The following is a 7,403-nucleotide window of genomic DNA, read 5'->3' on the forward strand; positions in this document are numbered from 1 at the left end:
TAAGCAAATGATTCTTTTATGTAAAGCATCAAAGAACACTGGAAAACAAGGACACCCTTATTTTCTCTATTTTTAGCTTCTTTAAAGGTATACAGCTTAGGAATTTTTTCCAGAAGGAAATGGATTAGGATCATTTTCTCAGTTGAAAAATAAGAAAATAAAATCATAAGTGACTTTGCATCTGAGTGGGTTAATTTTTTCAAGATTAATGCAGTAAGAAAGTTTAGTACCTTTTGAAATGATATTTATTTAAAATGATGGTTAATTTTATGTTAATTTGGTTAGACCACAGTATCCAGCTATCTGGTCAAACACTGGTCTGGATGTTGTTAAGGTATTTTTTAGATGGAATTATATCTATTTTAGAGAAAGAGATGGGGGTGCGAGTGGAGGAGAGGGTCTTGGGAGACAGAGGGAGGGAGAGAGAGAGAGAGAGAGAGAGAGAGAGAGAGAAAATCCCAAGTAGCTTCCACACTCAGTGTGGAACCCCATGCAGGGCTGGATCCCACAACCCTGGGACCATGACCCGAGCGGAAATCACGAGTTGAATGCTCAGCCAGTCAACTGAGCAACCCAGGTGCCCCAGATATAATTAATATTTAATCAGTAGACTAATTACCTCCATAATGCAAATGGGCCTCATCCAATCAGTTGAAGGTTTTGGTGAAAAAAAGACAGACCTCCCCAAACTAAAATGAAATTCTACCAGCAGACTGCCTTTGGACTTGAGCTAAAATATCAACTTTTCCCTGCGTTTCTAGACTACCAGATTACACTGCAGATATTAGACTTGTCAGCCATCACAGTCATATGAGTCAATTCTTTAAACTCTTTCCTTTTCTCTCTCTCTCTCTCTCTCTCTCTCTCTCTCTCTCTCACACACACACACACACACACACACACACACATCCTATTGGTTCTGTTTCTCTAGAGAACTCTGAATAATACAACAAAGATGTGATGAAACTAATCATTTATTCTTAAAACAATTCACATTAGACATTTTAAATGTAAGATAATTCTACAGGTACTTGAAAGTTTAATGAGCAAGTGTCACAGAGTCCCAGGCTGACTTGTACTGACAGATTGTCATTTTTCCCTCAATATCCATGTGTCATGGGTAAATCCTTTTGAATAGTTAATTAAAGTGGGACACATTACCCGAGTTAGAGATAGCTCTAATTTCTAAGCTGGCTACTATTTTTAAGTGGATAGCTGTAGGGTTATTCATTCACAGTAAGTGGTTGTAATGAGCAGTAGAGAAGGAAAATCTCAATGGACAGAATTTCATGTTTTATATCTCTTGGTTTTTGGTTTATGGCATTTCTTCGCCTACTAGAATAAAACTATCGTAATAATGGGTGCACTCATGGCTCTTGTTTGAGACTATCCTTATGGCCTAGATCACCTGGCAAGATTCATATGGAAATACTATTCCGAGCGATTTTTATTAACATTTTTAAACAACAAAAAGTTGAGTAAGAACAAATGTAACTTAAAAATGCAATTTGAAGAGACAACTAGCCCATCACAATCTAACAATATCGTTAGAGATTTTTACTCCAAACTACCTTTTGATTGGCTACTTTAGCCAATCTTGGCAAATATTATACTGTGGTATTCATATAGTCTATACTTAAGTTTATTTCAGGGGTCATTTGATCATTCTAACCAGCTAGAATATGAGTTCAACACTCCTAGGACTACAAAAGTTTTAACCACGAATATATTCCTCATGTATAGCAGAGAGTCTGGCACATAATAGATATTCAGATAACTTAGAATGCCTGAATGGGTTAAATATTTGATAAAGACCTATCATATATTTAAATAAGCATTTATCAAAATAGTTGAAACTATTGTGTATATGGATGTTTACTAACTATGCTATTCATTAATTTAAGTTGTAAGTATTTGTACCTTAAGTTTTTTTAATTTTTTTTAATATTTATTTATTTTTGAGAGAGAGAGATAGAGTGTGAGTGAGGGAGGGGCAGCGAGAGAGGGAGACAGAATCTGAAGCAGGCTCCAGGCTCTGAGCTGTCAGCACAGAGCCCAATGTGGGGCTTGACCTCAAGAACTGTGAGATCATGACCTAGCTGAAGTCAGACACTCAACTGACTGAGCCACCCAGGCGCCCCAGTTTGTACCTTAAATTTTAAGAAAATGTAAACACTTCTAAAATACCTGCTGTGTGTTAAACAGCATACTGTGAATCACACATACACATATAATTTAATCACTTTAATACGCTAGTTTAACTACTGTATTATATCTTATTAATGCATAAAATATCAAAAATAATAAGCAAAATAAAAGTGAAAATAAAATAATTTAAATTATTAATGTTGAGAGTTTTCATTTTCTGCATTATCACAAATTAAGTCTGTTGGAAGAGATAAGATTTAGAAGCTATGTATCCCATGAACATATATGTCTAGGCATAGCTCTGTAAAATAATTTCAAAATTGAGGCAATAAATAATTTCATGGAAAAAATAAAAGAAAGTAGAAGTAAACTTTTTCTGAACAAATTATTTGAAATATAACTTTGGAAGTATTTCATGGACATGAAAACACGCTTATTATATTTGTCATGTTTCAGGAAATTACTAGATTTGTTATGGACATTATTTTGTTGTTGTTATGGACATCATTACTAAAACATTAAAAACAGGAAAATTCTATTAAACTTCATCTTTGACAGATTTATTTCTGTAGCACATTGAGAATGGAAAGATACTGAACAACTTGCTATTCCTGTGATAAATCAAATATTTGACTCAAGAAGATTTAAAAATATTTATCTTTTTTTTTTAAGTTTATTTATTTTGAGAGAGAGAGCATGCACGCAGCAGGGGGAGGGGCATAGAGAGGACAGAATCTCAAGCAGGCTCAGCACAATCAGTCCAAAGCCCGACATGGGACTTCATCTCATGAACTGTGAGATCATGACCTGAGGTGAAACCAAGAGGACGCTTAAGTGACTGAGCCATACAGGTGCCCCTAAAATTATTTATCTTAAAGGGAAAATAACAGTATTAAATTAAGATGGCTTGAAGAACTCTTTTTCTTTTCTGTTTTTTTTTTTTTCTGCAACAGGAAAGATTCATAAACTATTTCCTTTACAAAGAAAAAGGATATTCTTATATAAAGTGGAAGCAAAATACTAAATATATATTTTTTGCAATCATTGCAAAAGCTTGTAGCTATTTTGATTCCTGCAGAACTTTAATGAGTATTATTTCAAGCGTAAGCCATACTTATATCTATTCATAAAATTAAAACAATGTAATGCCAACTAAAATTTTAAACTAGTCTCTAATTAAATGATATTCTTGCCCCAAATAAAAACATTATATATCTAAATAAGAAGTGTTGAAAGAAGTAGCATTTTTTGTCATGAAGCAAATAATGGATTTCTTGATTTCTGGTAAATTAGCTTTTTTGGGAATCATGCACAAATATTAGTTTGTTAGAATGAAATGTAAAATGAAATGTTAGGCATTTTTACATTTGTTTTCCTTTTTAAGGTTAAAAAGTAATTCATATAATTCTTATCCCTTTGAGCAAATATATATTTAACATATATAAATGAACATGCATGTTTCAGAATAATAATATTCCGAGATTTTTTTCCAAATTTTCAAAAACACTAAAAGCTAAATTATTTCACTTCTTATTAGATAGTCAATTAAAATTTTTGAGAGTCTTAGTCTCAGTAACAGGCCATGATATTCAGTTGCAGGCCTGAAAGATAAAATCAATGGAATACTTACTCAAACATAAAAACTGCAATAAATTGTCAGTTGTTCAGTTTGGTTGACTAATGTAGAGATATCTCTGTTTTATCATTCATTTGACTTTCTAAGTACTTCACTCCCTTGTCATCTGAAACTTAATTTGTCAACTTCTTGCTCTCTATCCGATCACTGTCATTGGCTCAAAAACATGCATTAGTGTTGCCAATCTTAAAAAAAATAAGCAAAAATCAAATAAAATACAAATAAAGTAAGCCTACCCTCCTCCAAATATTGTCCCGTTTTTCTATTCTCCTTAGTGATTACATTTATCAATCTGTTGTTTACTCCTGGTGACTGCATTGCAGCACACTTTACCTATTCTACGAACAATCCAATCTTTCTTTTGTCCACACTCCCTTGTTCTTCGTGACGTCATAAAACCAGAGTATATCATCCAAATTTTAAGAAAAAAGGATAGCCAACACATTGAATTTTGTGTACAGAGACGGAACACTGTCTGACTCTTTACATCTGACCCTTCCAGTCTTCTTTGTTTACTCTTTCTTATTCACTGAATCACCAAAGAATGAAACTCTTTAGGGCCCAGTTCTAGCTCCATCTTTTCTCTATATATACTTTATTCACAGATGATCTCTTCCATTCCTGTGAATTTGAATAACAATCTATCCAATGATTGTATTTAGATATAGATCTCCAGGGCAAATATATGTGTTGAGTTTAGTCATATACCTAGTGGCTTACTAGATACTTCTACCTGTATGACACAGAAGTATATCAAACATAACACTTGTTGAATTCTTGATTTTTTCCTTCAAGCCTTCTTTAACCTCAATCTTCTTTAGCTAATATCAATTTTCTTTGACCCAAATCAGTAATCTAAGCATCATTTTTTTTTATTTAATAGTTTGTTGATTTATTTCTTTGTTATTGCCTTCTTCTATTCCTTCTAGACCGGAGTTTCTTAGGCTTGGCCCCAGTAGTATCGTCCCTAGCTGCAACAACTAAAAATGTTTTTGAACATTGCTAAATGTCACCTGGGGGCAAATTTCTCCTAGGAGAGAATTACTGCCTAGATTGTGAATTCCATAAGAATAAACATGATTTTACTTCTCTGCTGTATCTCCAAAAATCTATAATGGTGGCAGATATATACTTTATGAATACATTTGCTTAATTAATTGTCTAGTTTTCTTGATACATTGTTGCCATAGCATGTGCATAGAATATAGACTGCATTTTTGATAAACAAGAAAAAAATTAAATTCAATGCAGTGTTAAATGCAACACGTTTTCAGTTTTAGTGCCTATCTTTACCAGTTATTTCTGTACCTTATACTGTTGGTAGAAATGTGACCATAGGAATTTGGGAACTTTTCACTGTTTACTTCAGTATAGCACCTAATGTGTACAGATTTGTATCAACATGAGAACTGGTGGGGCTCACCTAATGATTCAAATGAAATCAGTGTACAAATTATTATTTGTGAAATATAACTCCGAGGGACCTTCTCTTTGTTACTTGGCAAAACACCTAAATTTTAATATTATTCTTATTTTTTTGTTGTTGTCATTTCTGCCGATGTTTTTAGACTGTAGAGTAGGCACTCAGCCTGTCAGTAAAGGCCATAGACTTCTGCAAAATGAATTTCAAATATTGTGTGACACATATTTTTACCATTTTGTTCTATTTTTGAAAGTAACACTAACTAGAATAAATTATTGTATCTTTTGGAACTTAAAACTATTTGTAAACTTATGTAATCATTACTATAAATTTATAAAATATTTACCATTATCCCAAATATAAAAATAAATAAAGAATGCACAAGGTCAAGCAATGGCTAAGGTAGATAATGCTGAAGAAGTTAGTGAATGATAGAGTCCAGATTCAATTCTCTTTGACTTCAAATTCCATGTTTTAAATTATTATATCTATACTTCTTCATGTAAGTGGGCACTGAGTCATGACATGAGGGATACTATAAAAAGTCAAAAATTCAAAATGACAGGCAAAAATGCCCAACATCCAGAGACCTATAGAAGTGACAAAGGGAATATAATGTTTCTCAGAGATAGATAGATGGACACCACACAAGAGACTGCAATATTATGTTTTTTGGTTTTTAAAAACTGGAGGTATGAAGAACAGATGTAATCACATGATCATTTCAATAGATGTGAACAATAATATATAAAAAATTCAATACATTTTCATAATAAAAACACTCAATAAGCTAGCATAGAAGGAAATTATCTCAACATGTAAAAAGCCCACAGCAAACATACTCAATGGTAAAAAACTAAAATCTCTTCTCTAAGATCAGAAACAAAGCAAGGATGCCTACTCTCACCACTTGCTTTTAACAGAGTACGGAAGTCTTAGCTAAAAGAATTAGAAGAGAAAAAAATAAAAGACATCCAAATTGGAAAGGAAGAAGGAAGTGGTCTGTTTACAGATGACGTGCTTATAGGTATAGAAAACCCTAACTACTCCACAACAACAACAAAACCTTTTGGAACTAGAAAGTGAATTCAGTAAAATGTCTAGTTTTAACTGTAAATCAGCAAATACAGCAACCGTTGCATAATAGGGGCATGGGAATAGAAATTTAAAGCACCCAGAGATGAGAATCTGGGTCAACTCACCAGAAATGCCACCTAAACCAATGGAAATGCAAGTTGAGATTGAAAGTTATCAAGAATGGGTGGTAGAAATAGTAAAACAGTGATGAACATTAGCCAAGGCTTTGGGAACAAATAGAGTAGTGGGGATTGCTGTTTGTCTAACTAGCCCCCTTGTAGGTTTCCCCCAAATTGTGGTCAGCCATAAATCTATAAGCCTGGAGAAACTTTGCCTCAGTTATGTAATTTTGTATAAGAAGCAAATGTATCTTGGTGGTGCAGGGCATGGGTTATCGTGGGTATTGTTGATGCCCCAGCCAGCTTATGCACCTATATGCCAGCCATCGTGAAAAACTCATAGTGCTGTCTTTTCTGGAGAATGGCCATTTGCCAAGTGGGAGGCACTATTCTCACAAGACTATACTCCCCATAATGACATACCAGGGCATCTCTCAATGACTGACTCTCATGGGGTATGTAAGACTGGTCATGTGTCCTTAAACGTGAGCTTAATTCCTTGGTGTAATTTGTATCCCAGATTATTCTCGTGGGATCAGCTTGAATATAGTCTCCAGCTGAGACCACATTCTTACTTAGTTTCTTATCTTGCCCTCTGTGCTTTCTTTTATTATTATTATTATTATTATTATAGTTATTATTTTTAGTAATCTCTTCACACAATGTAGGTTCATATTCATGACTCTGAGATCAAGAGTTGATGCTCTTCTGACTGAGCCAGGCAGGAGCCCCATCTTCTGTGTTTTCTTTATTCAATTTCCCCTAAAGTCACTTCTCCAATACATTGCCTAAGAATCCCAGTCTCAGGGTCTACTTCTAGAGAACTACACCTGAGACAGTGTTAATAATGGTATTAGCTTGTAAACACTAAAGTCGCGTTTTCAGGGTATTACAAGCAAATTTTGTAGTTGGTTTTATTACTATGAGTATTGAGATATATTTTGAATCATTCTTGCTAATATATTGTCTCTCCCCAAGATTAGTGTTTTATAATCTCACT

The sequence above is a fragment of the Panthera leo genome, chromosome B1, assembly GCF_018350215.1.
Source record: "Panthera leo isolate Ple1 chromosome B1, P.leo_Ple1_pat1.1, whole genome shotgun sequence".
Classification (NCBI taxonomy): Eukaryota; Metazoa; Chordata; class Mammalia; order Carnivora; family Felidae; genus Panthera; species Panthera leo.